This window comes from Panthera uncia, chromosome C2 (genome assembly GCF_023721935.1).
Source record: "Panthera uncia isolate 11264 chromosome C2, Puncia_PCG_1.0, whole genome shotgun sequence".
Classification (NCBI taxonomy): Eukaryota; Metazoa; Chordata; class Mammalia; order Carnivora; family Felidae; genus Panthera; species Panthera uncia.
In genome coordinates, this window is record NC_064810.1 from 75,717,444 (window position 1) to 75,739,123 (window position 21,680).

At 43.7% G+C, this 21,680-nt stretch overlaps 1 protein-coding gene across 2 annotated transcripts in view; it reads right to left on the reverse strand.

The window, feature by feature from the left end:
- Positions 1-21,249, reverse strand: part of IL1RAP (interleukin 1 receptor accessory protein) — a 130,831-nt gene extending 109,582 nt beyond the window's left edge. Inside the window, exon 1 of one of the 2 annotated variants that reach the window (XM_049628412.1) lies at positions 21,056-21,249. The gene's annotated coding sequence lies outside the window, so the exon portion shown is untranslated. The remainder of the gene's footprint in view (positions 1-21,055) is intronic. The other variant, XM_049628411.1, reaches the window with a different exon arrangement.
- Between the last annotated feature and the right edge of the window lie 431 nt (positions 21,250-21,680).

Genomic DNA, 21,680 nt, shown 5'->3' on the forward strand with positions numbered 1-21,680 from the left:
TTCATAAGTAGGCATGTTGATGGCAGTGAGAAACTGGAGCTATTGAAAGCAAACAACAAAACTAAAAAACAAAACAAAACAAAAATATATATAATAAACAGTGATATGGAGCCTGGGACCATTTAGTGTTAAAGCCTTACATATTTTAACAGGCCCTGAGGACATCATTATGCACAATATAAAATAATTGATGTTCAAAATCATGGCCCTGAATTATTAATTAAAGGTATAATTTCTCAGGATACTCACTGTAAGACAGCTGTGTGGTATGGAATACACTTTAGAAAGACATAGTATTAAAACAGTTACAAGATCCTTGATCACAGAACAGGGAAAAAGCCCTAAGCCAACCACCTCACTCAACAGAAAAACAAAAGCAGGAACATAACTTGATTGATCCAAGGTCAGTGGGTTGTTGGAAATAATCAGAGCTGCCATCCAGGAGAGGCGAATCTTACGACACTGTGTTTGTGGCCACCCCACGGTTACAAAATTGACAGTTAGGAACTGTTGCCTTAACTTCTCGTAATGCTCTCCAACCCAGAAAGTAGTTATCCCAGAGTCTTTTCAGAGAGCCGAGGTTTTTACCTTAAGAAATACTGTGATCGGAGGTGTGAGTGAGTGGCCCTGCTGGAGGACAGAGAGTGAATTATAAGTCATGGTCTTTCTTGGAGAAGTAGACCTTCTAACCCCAAGAGAGAGAAGAGAGAGAAACGCAGTGTTTATTGACAATGGAGAGAGCAGCACAAAAGCGAACTTAAAAGATCAACACATTTAGCATGGGAAAAACAAGTTGTGTGTGTGTGTGTGTGTGTGTGTGTGTGTGTGTGTGTGTGTGTGTGAGTGTGTGTGTGTGTCCTTGCTAGCATGTATTTCTGGTCACCAAAGTATTGTTTAGGATCAATCAACGTTGAGAATGTAGCCTGATTCTTTCTCTGAAGACTCATCATTGCTAAATAAACGGAACAGGCAACGGATTTCAAAGAAAACTGCCCAAGGAGGCAGGAGACCTCCATTCAAGGCTCTGTGTGCGTCTGGACAAGGGCTTCGGGGTTGTGACGTGTAAAGTGAGGGAACTGAATCTGAAGATCTCTAAGCTTCCTCATGGTTATGATTCATGTTTTTAGTCAGGTCTTAGCAAATAAAAATGAGACAAATAGGGGAAATCCCAGTAGCATGTAGTATGCAATACAGACAGAGTTTCATATATTTGCAACAAGGGCTTGTTGCAACAAAGGCGTTCTGAGCCCTGTTTGAAATAGAGGCCTTCTTTTCCTAAGCCCTATCCTCCACTTCGCTGCTCTTTTTTTTTTAATTCTCTCCCTCTTTCTATCTTCTTATCTAGATGACCTTAAGAAAATCAGAAAGGGCCTCAGAAGCCCAATTATATTATTTGGACACTATTTGGGAGCCAGAAGCTCAGGAAGGAGCAGTGACTTTCCTGAGGTCAACAGCTTGCTTGTGAAAAATGTGGGATCACTTTTGATTCCCAGGTGAGACTTTCCTCTGATGAAGCCATGCTGCCTCCCAACTCTGAAAAACTACCAGAAACTGTAACTGTCCCCTAAAAATAACACACCATTTATATCCCAGGCAAAAGTCATGTCTAAATAGGCAACGGGTCTGTGTCAAAGGAAGACAGCTCCTTGGGCCCAGGGGCAAGGAGCCAGCTGCCTGGAGAAGCTAAAGCCGCTGCTCTCTTCCCACGACTCCGTGAAGATTTATGGTGTACATGGGGAATCCTGGCCAAACCACCTCCAGGCAGTGTTGGACCAGATCCCTAAAGGAGTCCCTGCAGCTATGAAGCTTTTAACATGTTTATCTGCGGGGGCCCCCCCCGACAGCTGTGAGTTCCTGAAGCTTCTCTGTAAGGAACAAGACCATACTTTGAGATATCCAAACGTGAGAGATTTGAGCCAAACATCCTTAGCTGTAACATTTCATTAAAAAAAAAAAAAGTTGAACTGGGTTGGGGATTGGTAAAGTCTTTGTAAATCCTGAGGGGAAAGAGCTCTGTATTTAGTGTGAATTCTTACATGCAGCACTGGCCCGGTGTGACCACTGCTCATTTTGGTAACTCTCTTTTTATTCTTTTAAATTAAAGCGGTTAATCAGCTGCTGGGCGCTTTCTATCACTGCAATGCTCCTTCCTTCCAGAACCCAGGCAGAGTCTCAATTCTGACATTCAATCAAAGGATTACCATTTTTGAACAGCACAGCTTTCAGATTAGTAGTAAGCCAATTAAAAAAAAAAAAAAAAAGAACAAGAAAGAAAGAAAGAAAATAGACTAAATAAATAAATAAATAAATAAATAAATAAATAAAATAAAAAGAGAGAGAGCTTTGCACTCCTGATATCCTGGCCTGCAAGCGGCTAGCCTTTGAAACGGCAAGAAGAAACTGCTCTCAAAGACACTTTCTCAGACGCTGCCAAGTGCAGAGGGACTATTTCTCAGGGGAAGCTTGTCTGGGCTGATTCGCACTTGTTTCAGGGTGTGTCCCCATCCCCTCCGAGAGGTCTGCCCTGGGCAAGACCGCATTCATCAGTCATTTAGAAAAATTAAAAAAAAAAAAAAAAAAAAAAAACAAATCCAGAGCTGGCAGCCAGTGGGAGGTTTTCTACACGGATGTGCACTCCCACGTGCTCCAGTCACAGACATGACCGGGCTGGTGAGAGGGCCCGACGGATCCGTGCCAGGCCCAGACACAAGTCCTCCATTCTGACACGGAGCACTGCCAAGCGGGAAGGAACCACATCCTTCCTCATCCTAAGGCCCCTTCCTAAATTGAGCAGTTGTTCCACGGGGAAGGCACAGGGGGGAGGGAGGAGGCGACATCACTAGTTGGTGTTCATTGTAACAAGGGGAAACCTTTATTCCCGATATGAAGTTTCTAAGTGAATTCGCCATGGGATCTCAACGCCGGAAAGGCCCTCAAATATCATTTTGACTCGGACATTTTCCAATATTCAAATATCCCTCTGACATCCTTGCCAAGCGGATGTGCAGTCAGTCCCTCTTTAAATATCTCTAAGGATGGCGAACTCATTACCAAGTTACTTTTCCTATGGCCCGAACTGTAATAAGTGTCAACTTATGTTGCGCTGGACTCTGATCCCCTGGAATCTGTACCTCCTTGTCCTGGTTGAGGGCTCTGGCATCATGTCAGAAGCCTCCCTCTGTCTTCCACAGACACCTGAGGACATTCAGCTCGGTGGTTCTGGTATTTGGAAGCAGCATTGCCTTATCTCCACAGACCTCACTTTCCAAAATGGGAGACCAGGGCTTTTACCAAGCACTTGTTTCCTTACTTGCTTCTCTAACCCTCAAATGTAAGAAAAGGATATTGAGGAAATGAAAAGATCACTAAAACAGGAAAAACTAGCATCAATTGATCAAGGCACCTCCTATGCTATCCAGGCTTAAAAGGGAATTGAAAAAGGAGAAAAGGAAGCAATATGACCAGTGGGTTAGCTCACCCATGTTGGGTTTCTAGGGAATTATCAGACCGATCAGTGTTGTAACTAAACATCTGTCACAAGATTCTCATGTGCCCCAGGCAAACTGGATGGGGCCACGGGACAGAGGGTATGCCTTGGCAGAGTGAAGCAAAGAGCAAAGTTTCACCAGGACTTTGGAGTCTCACAGACTAGACTCACATCCTCTATAGCTATGTGAGTTTCTTAACCACACTGAGTCTCCATTTCCTCATTGGTGGATAGGTCAGTAAAGCAACTCATGAAATCAGGTATGAAGATGATGTGAGATAATATTATAAAGCACCTGACACATAGTAAACACTCAGATTTCTCAGCTATTATGTTTTATTATTATTACGAGAAGTCTAGCCTTCAATTCTCCCAAATTTTTCCCGACCCAGCGTAGCAATGCAGAAAGCAGAAAACCCATATATCTGGTGGGGTGAAATGAGGCCAATTCTCACGTGGCAGAACCAAAGCAAGAGAAGCAGCATCACAGTGGAAAGTACACTGTAACAGAGCTTAGAGGACCAATAACAAGGGCACCTGGGTGGCTCAGTCGGTTGAGCATCTGACTTCAGCTCAGGTCATGATCTCACGGTTCCTGAGTTCAAGCCCCACATTGGGCTCTCTGCTGTCAGCACAGAGCCCACTTTGGATCTTCTGTCCCCGCCCCCCTGCCCCTCCTCCACTCACGCTTGATCTCTCTCTCTCAAAAATAAACACTTAAAAAATTAAAAAGAAGACCAATTACAGAGTTTTGGCTAACTCTAAGCAAGACACATCCCACTCTGTCCTATTTGCAAAGCCAGGGGTTTAGCTTTTTTGACCCTAACATGCTAGTATTCTCAGAGAACCATTACAAGTCTTCTGTGTAAAGACAGCGAGGAAGGCTTGATTTCCATAAGCCTCCTCCCTCTCCCCTGAGTCATGTCTCTACATGCAACCGCATAAATTCCACACACCGCGAAGCACAGAACGTGAAGTTGTCACCCCAATTTGATATTCCTTAAGGATCCTTCTAAGAGGACACAACACTTCAGGGGAGCACTGAATGGAGGTTATAGGTTTTGTACTCACTTGCTATTAGCTGTTGCAATCGCAGGAGACAAAGCATTAGGTGTGTTTGTTTTAAATAAGTCAAGACAAGTGAATGAGCTCTGCCATGTTTCAACAAGTGGGAAGCCAGGAGAGATGTTTTATACACATTCAGGAATATGTGCTTGGAAACGCTGACAGGAAAGATTTACAGAATGACCTAATTCAAAGATGTACGGATCTCCTGGGGAGATCCTGGGTACCTACTCAGGTGTGCTTTTGTAAAGAAGGCCTTCCTCTTTACTCTGTAGTGTACTGTGCTTTGGTAGAAGGCAGTAAAAAGCCTGCCAGGGGGTGAATGAGGAATCAGACAGCTGCCACTATAACACTGGGGTTACAAAGAGCCTACCCTCTGGGTAGAGCAAGACCTTGCAAGTAATGAAGTCCAGAAACTGTGGGCAGATTTAGAACAGGGACACAGAAGAACCAGAGATGTGCCCCACAAAGATCATTGGGCAGTGGTGCATAGTGTGAAACAGAAGGATGAGCCACAGAAAGGTATCCACTGGATCTATGGATGTGCAGTGAGTACCCTTGAATCAAGGGCTAAGTGGTTACTTGATCCTTATCACAATCTCTGAACTTCGGTTGCCTCACTGAAGCCAATTCAGACCAAACTGACCTTGGGGAGTCATCGTCAAAGCAAACGAGGTAAGGGACACATAAGCAATTTGCAAATTGTTAAGCATGTGGACAAACATAAGAAAGTACTCCTATCACTACTCAGTAAAGCCAAAAAGCATTATGTTACTGAATTAAATAAGCAATATTTATTTTTATAGGCTCTTCCTCCCAAAATGATACTGACATGCTTACATAAGCCAATTTCATTTCAGTCAATGTTCCAATTACCTATACACTTCTTCTTGCTTTTCACATACTGAAGGCAGAATCATCAGGGAATTTTTAAAGAACCAGTTACCAATATATGTCAGAAGGACATTACAGTCAACATATTAGCCATAGGTCAAGTCACGTTGGCTTGCAATTGTACACTAATATTTTTAGTTCCTGGGATGGTCCTGAACAATCACTTACAATGATTCTCAGTCACTTTCCCAAGTGAAAATAAAGGAATGCAACCGTTTTTGCCTGGATCATTATAATAGAATGTTCATTATTCCCTTCCTAAGTTCCAGTGCTATAACACCGAATACCAGATCTGTCTAAAATACAGATCTAATAATGATCCTCCCTTGCTCAAGAATATTCAGCGCTTCTCCTTGTCTTACAGGTTTAAGTGCAAATTCCTCAACAGAGTGTTTAAGGTCCTCAACAATATGGCTTTGGCTCACCTTTTTTAAATACGATCTTCAATGACCCTGGTGCTTGAATATCATCTCCCGCTCAAACTGGGCTCTCCCCAAGCAAGGCACCAGCTTCCCCCCCGCCCACTTTATGTTTTCATTTTCCTTTATCTGGGGTATCATTCGTGGTTTTTAACTGTCAGTTTAGGTCAGCTGGAATTATGTTTTCTGGAATCCCCTTCTCTGCATGGTTCTTACATAGGGGTAGCCACAGGGAAGTGCACACGAGATTTGGAAGGGACGTGTAGCAGTATCCATTGCTTTGTGAGGGCCTGTCTAGGCTCCTAGGTACTACTGACTATCACATACATAACTGCTGATCTGGTGGCTGATCTAAGAGGGGGCAGCATCCATACCCAATGTACCTTCAACGTCTCCAGTCCAAGGCCAGGCAGATGTGGAGCTCTGTGGCTAAGACCCCCAGCTCCTTCTGCAGGCCATTCACATTGGCCAGGTTAGGTACAGAGAGATAGTTAAGGGTTGTCCAGGTTTCTCTCTTCCCCATCACATCCAGCTTTTCTTCCTGACTGCCTGCCTACCACAGACAGAAGTAGTCTTCCACAGTCTTCTTCGCCACCTCCTTTTCATCTCCCACTGTTCCCTTTTGAGGCTTTAATTGTCCAGCTTCCCCCACTCCCCGCAATTGTAGATACCATCCTTATAATAAATCCCACATTCCATATCTTTCACCCATATCATTTATGCTCCCTGGCTGGACCCAAACTCATACACTAATATTTTTACACTCCCCACTAATCTATGTCCAAAACCTGCCCATCGATTCAAGAGTCACTTCAAACACCACCTCCTCATAAATCCTTTCCTGAGTGACACAGCTGTCTTTTTAAAACACTAAAAGGGGACTATTACTCAGCCATCAAAATGAATGAAATCTTGCCATTTGCAACCACATGGATGAAACTGGAATGTATTATGCTAAGCGAAGTAAGTCAGTCAGAGAAAGACAAATACCATATGATTTTACTCATATGTGGAAGTTAGCAAACAAAACAGATGAACATACGGGAAGCAAAAAGAGAGAGAGAAACAAACCCTAAGAGACTCTTAATGATAGAGAACAAACTGAGGGTTACTGGAGGGGAGGTGGGCAAGGGATGGGCTAAGTGGGTGATGGGTATTAAGAAGGGCACTTGGGATGAGCACTGGGTGTTGTATGTAAGTGATGAAACACTAAATTCCACTCCTGAAACCAATATTACACTATATGCTAGCTAATTAGAATTTAAATAAAAATTTGGAAAAAAAAAACACGAAAAGCTCTTTCCATATATCTTTTAGTTATCTTACATACTCTTACACTCTTCCAAATGTTGTACAAGTTGTATTGCAAACTTCTGTGAGCATCTTATCTTTCAAAATGATCTATAAATTCTTGTTCTTCAGGGGTTGTGTTTGTGTACCGATATTTTAATCTCCATATCTCACTAGTGACTTGCCTACAGAAGCTTCTCAGGAAACATCCCAAAGAATAAATGAATTATCCATGCTACCACTCCCTTTTTAATATCACAGGTAACTAAAACTCAGTGCTACAGTATATGGTATAGGCTCACTTACATGCAGACTATTCTGGGGCCACTTTATTCTTTCCATCCCCTTCCCTTAGAGAAGAGCCTGTCTCATGCGAATCCAACCCTGTATATTTTTATCGTACACACGGCTCTAACAAAACTCGTTAGCCTGCTCCCTAGTCTCTAGTAAAGCAGAAACAGCTAATTATATGGGGAATGGAGAGAAAGCTGCTAGAGTAAGACATGCTGAAAGTAAGAAAAAAAAAATAGCAGACAATGAAAGAGAGGACAGAAATTTATGAAAATCAGATTACATAAATTTAAAAGTATACCAGTCTAGGGCCACTTATTACATGGGTACATGATCTCATCTCAATAAATTTTAAAGGAATTACAGTCCACTCCAATAAGCTGTCCTGAATTACCAAGATTAAGTAATGCCACGTATCTTAGAATAATCTCCTTCTGAAATTATTTTTAAAACAAAAATTTTACAAGAAAGTTACGGGTGGCTCAGTCAGTTGAACATCTGACTCTTCATTTCAGTTCAGGTCATGACCCAGGGTCAGGGGATACAGCCCCATTGTCTGGCTCCATTGTTGAGCATAGAGCCTGCTTCAGATTCTCTCTCTCTCTCTCTCTCTCTCTCTCTCTCTCTCTCTCTCTCCCCCCCCTCCTCAGCTCATGTGCTTTCTCTCTAAAAAATAAAAAAAAAAGTTACATATTGATATCTTACTATTTAAAAAAAAATCCCACAGCACCTCCCATTCTCAGGAAAAGAAAAAGCTTTTTATTTTTTTTAAATTTTTTAATATTTGCTTTTGAGAGATAGAGAGAGAGAGAGAGAGAGAATGACAGAGTGCAAGCAGGGAAGGGGCAGAGAGAGAGGGAGACACAGAATCTGAAGCGGACTCCAGGCTCTGAGCTGTCAGCACAGAGCCCGACACGGGGCTCAAACTCGTGAACCATGAGATCATGACCTGAGCCGAAGTTGGGCGCTCAACCAACTGGGCCACCCAGGCGCCCCCCAAAAAGTTTATTTTTATTTTTATTTTTATTTTGTCATGCATTCATTCAACTAATATATAGTGAGGGCCAACCAAGACTCAGGAACTGTTCTCATGCTTGTGTGTATGTGTGTGTATTGTGTGTATGGACCTTTCCTCCAAGGAAATCATCAAACTTGGGCCGTGTGAGATGATAAATTTACACCTTTTAAATATCTCATTAAAAAAAAAGGTCATTGTAAGTCAGCACCTTATTGGTTTCTTACAAAGATGCAAGCAAATGCAATCAACCAAAGAGGACTGAGTTCATTGCTACTAGTTTCTTCCAGGGCAAAATAAACTGTCAACTAGAATGAAGCTTCTTGCCTTCCCAACACGACCTTTGCCTCATTTTTCTGCCAAACATCTTTTCACTGCAGAGAAGATCCCTGGAGACACCAAAGGTGCTGCAACCCTGCACAATTTGCTTTGGAAGAAAAACGTGGCAAAACACAGGTAAGAAATATTCGATTTTATCATCACTGCCTCCCCAGTACATATATGGAGGCAACTATAACACCCTTTAGTTTTATCCCCTGGTTTAAAACTAAAACTTATAATTTACATAAGGTTGCAATAGGATTGGATTAGATAATAAAAATAAAGCATTCAGCACAGCTTCTGGCACACAAGAAACATTGCATCAATATTAGTGTGATGATTAGCAAGAAGTCCTAAACTTGCAGCAAGCTCTGTAAATTAGCCTCATTAAGGGTTATCTAGGGTAAAATTTGAGTCTTCTCCTGCTTTCCCTTTGCCACCCAGAATGTTCTGGAGTCATCACGGGAATGTAAAATAACTTCCCAGCAAGCCAGGTCCGGCTGGACAGAAGGATGTGCAGGGTGAGAAGTACTGTCTACAGTTATGTCAGATGTCTGGAAGAGAGAGAGACAGGGCAGTCTTACAGCATCTTGGCTCCCATATCATTCCCCAGGACTGGCCCTTCTACCTGCAGGAGTTTTCTGCTGAGGGCAAGGTACCAGAATGGGTCCTAGAACAAAATTAGTATCACTGATTATAGGATTGGATCATTGGCTCTGAGTTTTGAAGGAAGTTAGTAAAATAAGCACAAGTGAAAAACTGCCTGAGTATGTAAGTGTAAGCATGTTTGGGGAGGTTATTTTAGTTCAAAAAAAATAATAAAAATAGCTCAAATGGACTGAGCACTAATTATGTTCCAGGCACCGTGCTAAGCACTTTGTGTACATACTTAATCCTAACAACGATTTTATTCTTGTGCCAACAACGCAGATGAGGACACAGGTTTAAAGATGTTAAGTAAATTTACCATATCGCAGAGGTAGTGAGTAGCATTACCCTGCACAGATTGTCTCATTCTAAAACCCACTTTTCTTTATCACTATGCTAATGAAACAATACAACTTGAAGAATAGGTCACGTATTCATTCACTGATTCAATACATTTATTGAACTATTCCTCATATTCTCATTGACCTATTCCTCATCCCACCATAAAGTGGGACAAACAGAGATGAATAAAATATTCAGGGTCACTTCCAATCAAAATGCAGGACGGTATAGTGGCTCAGCTTGCCCAAGTTCAAATACTAGCTCTACAACTGACTGTGATCTTGAGCCTCAGTTTTCTCTTCCTCAATGAAAAGTAATAGAGAATCAAGTCATTCTGTGGTTTCAACAAGCTAATGTTTGTAAAGCACTTAAAAGGTGCCTGGCATATGTTTTCAAGCTATTTTTAGTTTGCATTATTAAAGGCATGTATGAGACTCCATATGCATATGTAGGTGAAGAGTTCATGGAGGAGTTTTATTTCTGGAAGAGTTGGGCACCATCTAAATGTGTAGATCCAGAAAGAAGAAACTGATATTACGTGGAATTAAATTTGCCTTTCATACGCTTACTCCTCAATACAGCAGATTTCCGAAACTGGTATTGAAAATCTTAAAAGGAAATAGCTCTGGGTGCAGTGTTTTGGGGGACTGATTACATAAAACACCTACACAAGAACTGTAAAATTTCCAGCTGAATTGAACTGAGCAGCAGTGCCTACATTTCCATCCATTACTTAGTGCATGTGGAAATAAGAATATCATTTGAGAAAAAGCAAAGGAATCTGATTTTGCCTATTTTACCTGTTTGTGTGTGTGTGTGTGTGTGTGTGTGTGTGTGTGTGTGTGTGTTTTGAGACATTCTAATGGGGGTTTGTTTGTTTGTTTGTTTGGAGACATTCTAATAGGAAAGTCCATGAATGACACATCAATGAAACTGAACGGTCTCTCTCTTCTGTTCATAGGGGATCAGAAGAGTTTAACTCCTCATCTAACAAATAAATTCTTCCATTTTCCTTCACTCTCTGGGGCTCCAAATATGTCAAACCTGGTCACTATCCTACTTCAATCCTTTTGGTGACTTTTCTTCTGCATTTTGCATAAAATCCCAACTCCCGCCCACCGCCTGAAAGTGTGATGTAGCCCCAGCTTATATTGCGACCTTATTTCCAGCCCCTCTTCCCCTCTCACCTGGCCGCTGCCCTCTCAGCCATGATTTCAGACAGCCTGGCTCCTTCTCAGGCATTTTCCTTAGCTCAAATGTTGCCTTCTCAGAGGTGTCATCCCTTACAACCCTATTTAAAACTGTCCCTCCTCCACATCCCTTTAGTGCTGCTGTCATTGTTTCATCTCAGTTCCTTGTTTCTTGCTCTGAAATCATTTGTATTTCTTCTGTCTGCTTGTCTGTTATCTGTTCACTTATATTGTTCTTCTGTCTCTCTCCCTCCTAACAAGGAATTACCTCAACATCTCTGCTTCCCTAAGCAATTTTTGACTGTGTGTGTGTATGTTTACGTATGCGTACATGTGCATAAATGTATATATGTGCATAAACATATATGTGTGCGTGTGCGTATGCATGCATGTGCATAAACACATATGTGTATGTGTGTGCATGTGTGCACGTGCATAAACACATGTGTTCATATGTGTGCGTGTGCATAAACACGTGTGTGCGCATGTGTACATAAACATATATGTGTACGTGTGTGCGCACATGTGCATAAGCGTGTGTGTGAATGCATGCACGTGCATAAACATACATGTGTGTACCTATGCACACGTGCATAAACATATATGTTAGTATGTGTACGTGTGCATGAATGTGCATAAACATATATGTGTGTGTGTGTGTGTGTGTACAACACAAGTTTTTTATTTCAATATTACATACATGATTTGTTTTCTTGTTCAGTTCCATTTCTTTCTTTCTACCCCTTGAGGACAAATAATTATACTAACACCTATCTGTGCATGTATTTATTCATCATTTACTCAGGATTAAGTTGTTGCTATTCGCCGGGCACTGTTCATGGCATACAGCAGACAGCGGGGTCTCTTGCCTTGAGGATGTTACATTCTAGTGGGGGTGAACTAAACAATAAACAATAGACAGACTAAATTAACTAAATAAATCACATGTGGGAGCTGAGAAAAGTGACAACTGCTATGGAAAAAGGAAAAGCGGGCAGAGTGGGTAAATCAGATGAGCAATGGCATGGGTGGAGATGGGAAGCAGGATGAGGGGTGATTTTATGTAAAGCAATCAAATAGGCTTCTTGGAGCAGATATTTGAGCAAAAGCTTCAAGGAGATGGGGGAGTTAGCTACGTGGTTATCTGAGAGACTGGGTCAGAGAGGAAACAGAATGCAAACCATACAGGGTCTTACAAGGCAGTTTTAAGACTGGCTCACATGCCGAGTGAAATAATGTGTGCTTACTTGTGCTAGCTACTGCCTGGGGAACTTCATTTGTACTAATTGATTTAGTCATCACAGCAACCCAATGAGTTATGTGCCATGTTAATCTCATTTCACACGGAGAAGTTAAGTAATTTGCCCAGGATTACACAAATGGAGCCAGAATATGAACCTATGTAACTCTCCAAACCCCTACGATATATTGCCTCTCAGTATAGAAAATTCTGATCCAGTGATTCTCAGACTTCAGTGCAAAGGCCCTCGATACCTGCTTCTTTAACAAGCTATCTGTATGATTCAGATGTAGATGGCCCAGGTATCACAATTTTCACCAAATTCCTCCTCCACAGGAAAACTTTCCAGATATTTTAAGCTAAATATCACATTCACTTCCTATACTTACCATCCCCTTTGTCTGTCAAATTGGGAAAAATTTCCTTAGACCAGCAGAAGCATCTACTCAACATACCCACCCTCTCCATCAGAGTTTCATGTGAATTTCATCACATGGGTGAGGGTTTGGGGCAAATAGCAGCGCTGAATGGGGAGAGGGATGAGTATTTACTGTGGGACCTATGGGTGCCAGTCTAGGGACTTGATACATTTTATCTTGCTTTAACCTCTGTAATATATATAAGTATATAAAGACAGGTACAGATATAGATATTGATGTGTATCTATCTAGGAGATAGCCAGAGTATGCTAATTTCCATTTCACAGATGAGGAAACCAAGTCTACACAGGCTGAGCAAGCAATATCTGGGGTTCAACGACTCTAAAACCAGCCAACTTTTCACTACCCATTCTAATCATTCACTCCCCAACCCCTGCCATTGTTTCATTCTGTAATTGGAAACCGAAGTCCAAGCTTCCAGAAAAGTGCTATTTAGTGTGTATTTCCACTCTCCAGCATCCACCATTTCTGTAAGTTGAAAAAACTCCTATATTTATTCAATGAGAGCCAAGCTTCTTCCATGGGCACTAAATTAGCTCAAAAGAATAAAGCAGAAAATATGCACTCATAATGCTAAAATTCAAATGAAAGCCAAATACTTTATCTCTTTATTTCTTTGTAGAAGATTATGGTGATTAATGGTGATACAGAGCTTGCGTTATATAAAAAAGGCTCTCTTTTCATTTCCCAAACAGTAAATGTCAATGTGCATAACCCAGCCATCTTTTTTCTCTTCCCACCCCCAAACCTGCATCCTGAGGGGAAAACAGTGTGTAGGTCATGGGAATGTGTCAGAATCCCATCCTGAAGGACATGGAAGGTGTCTTTATGGATCTGACTCCCAGGGCAACACTCAGTTGTGAGTCTCACTGAGGACAAGGAGGCTGCTGGGTGTCTGGGATTTAGGGTGCTCCACATGCCATGGCGTGTGGGTGCCTCTGTGGCAAGAAGAAGGTTGTTCTTCTCTTAGCTTTTCATGGTATCTTCTAAGTCATTACTCTACAGGCACAGACTCATAGAACACCGTACCTCAGAGAGCATCTTGTCCAAATTTCTCATTTTAGAAGTGGGAAAAAGGACACTGAGAAGGAAAAGCAATTAACCAGTAGTGGGTTGGACTGTTGGACTGAATCATTAAAGGGAAAAAAATACATATAACTTGGAGTTAGAAAGCTGGGGTCCAAGTCCCAGCGCCACTAGTCACTAGCTATGTGGCTTCAGCAAATATTTAGCCTCTCAGACTCAGGATGAAAAATGTTGTTGCTTTAATTACCTCAAATTATTGTAAAAAAATATATATGTGTGTGTGGGTGTGTGTGTGTGTGTGTGTGTGTGTGTGTGGGTGGGTGTGTATACGATAACAATCATTCTGAGGGCTTTTACAGCTCTATATAAACAAAAACTATTATTGTTTGGACCTAAGTATTATACTTCCTACTCCAATATCAATTTGGGCATGCAGTTGAATATCATTGCAGATGTTAATCATATTAGATGTTAAAATCCCCATGCACCAGGCTCTTAACAAGTGTTATGACATATGACTGACACCTATCAAAAGCCTGATGAAAGGGGTTTTAGTATCCCTTCTTACAGATGATGAAAATAAAGCAGAGACAGACCAAATAACCAAACGCAGGGAAGCTGGTCTGGTTCTAGAGCTCACAAATGTTACACGGCCAAAATTTTAGGTTACCATAGCATCTAACCATAGCTGGCTTAAAGAACTGTGTTATCTATGAAAAGAACACTTTCAGATAGCAGTGTTTATAAAATGACTCGTTCTCTTTTCTGTTGTCTTTAGCATTGATTGGAAAAGGAGGAAACCAGTGTAATCATGAGGACGTATGTGCCAGACAGGTAGAAACCACAGGCATCTCCTGGATATAAACTAGAAATAAAAAGTCACCAGTCTTTATCCAAATTATATCAAATAATAGCTGGACGGATGCATATTCTTCATTGCTTTTAGAAATCTTGAGATCAGAGTTCACTGCAGCTGCCCGCTTCCCTGGAAACTTCCTACTTTCTTTTGGTTAATTAATTCATGACAGTTGACACTGGCCTTGCTGTCAATATATGCAAGCGAGCACTTCCTTCCCTTCCCTCTGTTTGCAGCAAAACACCCTTTATCATTAGAATAAAAAATGTCCTTTTCCATCATTGAGCCAGTGATGTCCAACCTTCTTTCTTTCTTTTTTCTTTCTTTCTTTCTTCCTCTCTTTCTTCCTTTCTTTAATTTTAGAGAGGGAGGAAGAAAGCATGAGTGAGGAAGAAGGGCAGAGGAAGGAGAGGGAGAGGAACGGAGGGAGAGGGAGAGAGACAGAGAGAGACAGACAGAGAGAGAGAGAGAGAGAGAGAGAGAGAGAATCCCAAGAAGGTTCCACACTCAGTGTGGAGCCCAAGGTGGGGCTCAATCCCATGGCCCAGGGATCACGACTTGAGCTGAAATCCAGAGTCAGATGCTCAACTGACTGAGCAACCCCAGTGCCCCAATGTCCAGACTTCTTAGACTCTGTGATTCCTTAGCATTTTCCCAATTTTCTGTGACCATAAACTTAAAGGAATTAAAAGTTACCTTGCTAGTCTGTAGAGATGGCCTTTGAGATACTTAGAAACATAATAAAGCATGAGAAAACTAGGAAACGTATTCTGGGCTTACTTGACACAGTATGAAACCATCATTCACTTAACTCTGTTCCTTTTATATACAAGGCACTGTGCTACGTGTCTCAGCTGCTTAGGTGCTAATCAGGGAGTTGGACAAGAACACAAAGGGACAAATTACTGGCTCAGAGTACAAACAAATAACTAAAATCACAGTAGAGATAGGAAGAAGATGGTAAAGCATTTAAAGGGGTCCATGGACCAGGAAGGAGCAAGAAAGGATTCAAGCAGCATTGTAGGAAGGACAGAGGAGGAGAGGAGATGGCTGCTGAGGTGGCATGGTGTGGGGACACAAGGAGGGGACATTCCTAGATCTAGCTATACAAGTCTTCTGATTTTATGGTTGGGGTCTAGCAAATGTGGCGGTATCATAGACCAAACGGCTTTACACTCAGGCACACACCAGTTCTAATTCTTAGTAATTGGATCACCTTGAGCAAGTCTGTAAGTGTCTCTGAGCCTCAGTTCTTCCATCCGTAAAAGGCAGACAATAATATACACCTAAGAGTTACTTTTATGCTTAAATGAAATGACAGAAGTGCATGCACCAATGAATGTTGATTTCCTTTGCCCTCCTCTGTTTGACCGGAAAATAGATCTCTCTGCATAAAACATAGGGTATTTTCTGTTTATTTCCCTTTCCCCTTCTAGCCTAGACTTTCACAAAGAGATACGGGGACGGAATTTCAGAGTTAAAGGAAACTTTAAAAAAAATAAATAAATAACAACATATTGCAGAAGGAACTTAGGGATCATCCTGTACAGCTCGCTCACATTTGAGGCTCAGAGGTAGAGACTTCTCAGTCACAGCCAAGGTAATACCAGGATCAGAATGGCAGGATGGGGACAGGTGGGTAAGCAGTCCTAGCCCAGGCTCTCAGTTCTCATCCAGAGGCCACACAATTTCAGGTCTTTCTTACCCACTTAACCTCTCTGAGCCTTAGTTGCCTCCAAAAATACCCAGGATCATTGCAAGAATTGAATGAGGTGATGTCTGTAAGGCACTCAGTACAATCTATGATGGAGTTCAGTAAAGAGTAGTTATTAAATTTTGATATTCACGTTTAAAATTTTTTTTAATTTTTTAATGTTTATTTATTTTTGAGAGAGACATAATAGAGCATGAGTTGGGGGGGGGGCACAGGGGGTGGGGAAGGAAACAGAATCAGAAATGGGCTCCAGGCTCTGCACTGTCAGCACAGAGCCCAATGCGGGGCTCGAACCCACAAACCATGAGATCATGTCCTGAGCTGAAGTCCGACGCTTAACTGACTGAGCCACCCAGGCGCCCGATTTTTAATTTTTTTAACATTTATTTTTGAGAGAGATAGAGAGAAAAAACGAGCAGGGGAGGGGTAGAGTGAGAGAGGGAGACACAGAATCCGAAGCAGGCTCCAAACTCCAAGGTGTCAGTGCAGAGCCCCACGCAGGGCTCAAACTCACAAACCGCAAGATCATGACCTGAGCTGAAGTCGGACGCTTAACTGACTGAGCCACCCAGGTGCCCCTTGATTTTCACATTTTAACAGACAAATACATCGAAGGAATGTATGGCAGAAGAATGAATCCGTGTTTATTAAATGCCTCCTGTGACTGAGGTGCTGAGAGAGAGAGACTCTAGCTTCTGGGTAGGCATCAGTGTCCCTGTTTCCCAACTGAAGAGATGGAGGTTCATGTCAACACTCTACCTTGCCCCCTGCACCTGTCAGGCTGCACCACTCCACACGGCTCCAACTGCCTGAGCTAGGCAGAATATAAAGTCAGGCTACAAGGAGGTATCCCCATCAGTGCGACAACCCCATCCGTGTGACGACCCCGTCATTACATCCTCACTTTTTAAAAAAGAAAAAAAAAAAAACAAATTTGCTCAGTTTTGAGCAAATGAGTAGCTAACCCAAATTAATCCTCCAAAATATCAGATGCCAAATGTTCTGTAACTTGCCAGTTCATTGGGGCTTTTATTTCTCCCACAGAACAATTTCCAAAATGGGCAAAGAGCACAGTAGGTGGCTCTCTTTAATATTTCACGGGCAAGGCGACAATGACTCACCAGGTCCTACATCTGTGTCACTAGCAGAAGCCTGACAAAGTTGAGCAACAAATGAAACTGTGTGTATGCTGGAGATAACCTTTATTTTATTTTTTTTCTTCTGCCTCCTCCTCTGATTTCCTCCAGCTACATTCTGCTTTTCTAACAGTGCCAGGTGAGATGACGCTAACTGGGCACCTTTTGGCAAAAGCAAACATATGCTTCCAAATGCCAAAAGCAAGGAGCAAAACATTTCTCCCAGAACTGCATTTGCAAGCCTGTCTGCTTGCTGCAGAGCAGAGAAACCTGATGGCCTGTGGGGAGTCTCAACGGATAAATGGCCCCATTGCCTGGGCCAGAAACAGATCTGTTCATTTTCCTACATAAGCCTGCAGCCATCAGTTTCCACAGGGAGGACCGAGGCTCCAGACCAGTGATCAGCACCCGCCAGCAGCAGTGAGTGGTCTTTTCTGCAAATGCCGCCTGTGCATGCTGTTCCCTATTCCATCCTGGACCCACAGAATTGGTGAAAGAAGTGAAGAACGCTATGGCCACTCGTGGCATTTGTTTTTCAATCTTCTTACTACCCTGTGAATTAGCACAAGGATGACAGAGGGAGGAAACCATTGAGAACAGGAAGAAAAAAACGTGACATGTCTTCACAGTACTCTTCCTCCTAGGACTGGAAAGTACATTACATCAAACACAGGAGAGTAGGCAGGTTGCCTTAGAGATCGGGGCTTTCAAACTTCCTCTCCTGAGAGCTGGCCCCCCTAACCTCTACAGAACATGTTGACGAATTGTTCCCTCAGCAAGGAAATTTCCTCTTTGGGACAGAAAGGATACCCTGCAATCAGCAGCCAAGTAAGGCCAACTTAACTGAAGTAAATTGTTAAGGAGCTCATTGAAGATGTGACAGGGTGTGACGGAAAAAGCCCTTAACTAGAAGTCACGAGGTGTGAACTGTGTGTCCAGGGCTGAAACTTAAGAACCATGTGACTCTAGAAACCTCCCAACTCTCTGAGTCTCATTCAGTCTCTTTCTCAGTAAAATTGAGACCAGCTAAGAAGAGATATTGTTTAATGAGCACCTACTCACTACATCTACTTCACATTATTCCACTTAATTTTACCCTCACGCAAATCCTTGGGGTGAGCATTTTCTGTTCCATTTTAGAATTGGATAAAATGAAAGCTCTAAGTGGTGAAATAAATTGCTCAGTATTACCTAGCTACACAGGTATTAGAACTGAAATTCGAATTTGGCCACAAAACCTAAGCTCCTTCCACTATTAATATGCCTGCCACGTCCTTCCCTCAGGGCTATAGCAAGTAGCAAGGAAGATCATATATATGGACTATGCCTTGGAAATTTTAAAGTTCTCTCTGCATGTGTGTATGATTTTTGTCACAGGTAATCTGGATAAGGAGAAAAGGTATAACTGGGTATTCTTTCTTTAAAGAACCGGAACCAAAAGAAGTTACCTTCCAATCTCCCTTCCATTCCCTTGTTCTGACCTTATTTTTAACATTTTCCTTTTGCCCACAGGTCACCGGTTTCTCAGGCACGCGTTCAGATGCATACTGGCCAGCTCATCACAATGCATGCACACGGAACAGACTGACAGAAGCAAGTGATCCCATCCTCTGCAAACGCTTGGTGTGGGAGGCATCTTCAGGGGCACCACCAAGTTCTTCCTTGCCCTCAAGATGTATCGCACTCCCCCCTATGCACTCATCAATACCCCACACAAACGAGAGGGACTGGGAAGCAGGTAGCTAACTACAAATGCTGAGAACTCAATTCAGACACTTACGGCATAGCCAGGAGACAGTAGTAAATAACTGTATGAAGTCAATCAGAATAAAATCAATTTTCATGAGCATGGTGAGGATATATGAGGAGGTTTTTTTCATTTTAAAATGCCAATAATTAAGGAAGACAAGAGTAGGCATTTGTAGTATTTCTGTTTAAATAAGGCAAGTTTGTGTCCACAGGGACTGAATTTTGCACCACCACTATATAGTCCAAAAGAAACACATGAGAATTGTGTTGTTGTTTTCCTACAGTAAAAAAAAAAAGAAAAGAAAAAAAAGAAAAAAAAAGGAAAAGAAAAAAGAAAGAAAAAGAAAATGAAAAAGAAAAGAAAAGAGAAGAAAAAACAAACCATAAAGTTGCTTGTCTGACTGAAGACAGCAGGAATACAAGGCTTAGAACAGTCTGTAACACAGATGGAACTTCCAACTTCTCTTGTCTTCCTACTTTTTGTCAAATTCCAGACGCTCTTTGCCAATAAAGGATGCCACAGATCAGGGCTTCATAGACCTGAGGCTTGGCCTAACATCTAGGGGGTTTGCCATCACTGAGAAACATTCATTTTGTATTCCAAGTCAAGCATCCATGATCAAAGTTACATGGAGACAGCACTGGGAAAACACTTTTGGAGCAGTTCAAACTCCAAAAAAGTAAACACCACAACATCCCAGATTTAAAAAAAAAAAAAAAAAAAAGTCCCTGTAAGGTGGTATGAAATCACCTTTCTGAAAATCCCCTGTCTTCAGGGTTACTGTGTAACAATATTTACAATAGCAGCCATCAATCTCAAACTAACCAGGTGCCATGCCAGGCACTGTGCTAAACGTACTATCTGAATGATCCCATTTCGTCCTCCCCACGACCCTAAGGGCTCCTTGTGATCCTTATAATCTCCATGTTGCGGCTGGGGGGAGGGGAGGGGAGGGGGAGGAAACACACACACACACACACACACACACACACACACACACACACAGTACCAGAAGGACTGCCTGAATTGCCCGACCAAGTTCACACAGCTAACACTGGGCAGAGCCGGACTCAAAACCAGGTAAATCGTCCGCTTGAGCCCGTAGCTACCCCAGGATCTGTGAAGCCAAGCAGCGAAAGCGCTTCAAGAGGCGCGGCGGCTCTCAATTTCACAACCGGAGGTGGAGGGAAGACAGACTGGGGACGGCTCTTAAAGGAAACGGCAGAAGTTTGCTTTTATGTTCGTGATTTTTTTCTCTGTAACTCGGCTTCCTTGTTCCATGCCAGCATTCAGAAGTGCCAGGGGCCATGGCTCCGTGAAGCCAGCTACTCCTAAACGAGGGGCATCCCATCCCCTACAGGACCACCGGCCTCCTCCCGGCGCTGGGAGACAGCTGCGGGTACCAACCCAAGTCATCCGCGCCCGGGCGTCCCTCCCCTCGCCATCACCTCCCCGGGCGCCTGCCAGACAACCTCGGCAGGGGCATCTTTCTGAGAAAGCAGGTCAGGGGGAGACCGAGCGAAGCTGCGAGCAGCCTTTCCCCAGGCTGTCACAGCTCCAGGCTGGGAGCGGCGTGACACACGCTGGGACACACTGCCCTCTTCTATCCTCATCGCTCACAGCAGCGCCCTGGAGAAACCCGGGCGGGGGCACGCCAGGGTGGATCCCTTGAAGGGCTGGAAGTGGGGTGCAGCAACGCGCAGCCGTCCCCAAACTGCGGTATCTAAAGCTCCACAAAGCAATGATGGGTTCGAGTCCTGGTCACGGCACTAACTAGCTGTGTGACCTATCCCAGCCGCTGCCTCGCTCTGTGCCTCAGTTTGTCCTTTTGGAAAATAAGAGGGTGGAAGAGATGATTTCCAGGGGGGCCCTTCCACCCTGAGAGGTGGGTAAGTGATTCCTCCAAGCCCTGCAGGCAGCGAGAGACTCACCTTTTTTGGGAAGCAGCGCGGGGCACACCGAACCGGTGGGGAAGGGTGCAGGGTCGCCCAGCACTGCTTCTTTTCGGTGCGTCTGGCCAAAGGGGAGCCCGGGGACCCCGATCCGGCCAGTCTTCCCCCAATGAGCCTCTTACTTTCCGCCGCACTTTCTTTTTCCCCCTTTGGGGCTCCTCCCCCTGCGCGGCGCGATTGGCGGGCGCCGCGCTGCTCCGGCTCCACCCGCAGCCCTGGCTCGCCAGCCCGAGGCGCTCGGGGCTCCGCGGAGCAGCGGCCGCGGGGCGGCACCGACGGCAGCTCCGCCCGCGGCGAGGAGGAGCCGCGCTGGGGCCGGACTGCGGGCGGACTCCAGGCTGCGCCCGGCCCCGTCTGCGCCTAGCCCCCGCCTGGGCTGGCTCCAGCGCGCCGGCGAAGGAGAGGGTGGGTCCCGCAGCTCGGCCCGCCGCCAGGCGCACGGCCAGAATACGCCCCCACCGTGCGCAGAGATGCACACAGGCGTTCACTGCAAGCACCCTGTCTTCACAGGCGACATCGATGCCACCCCGCCTTTTCTCCCCGGGTCTGTGTACTTAGCTATCCTGCTGCAGCAGGGCCGTGAATCAATTCAGGCCACAGGATG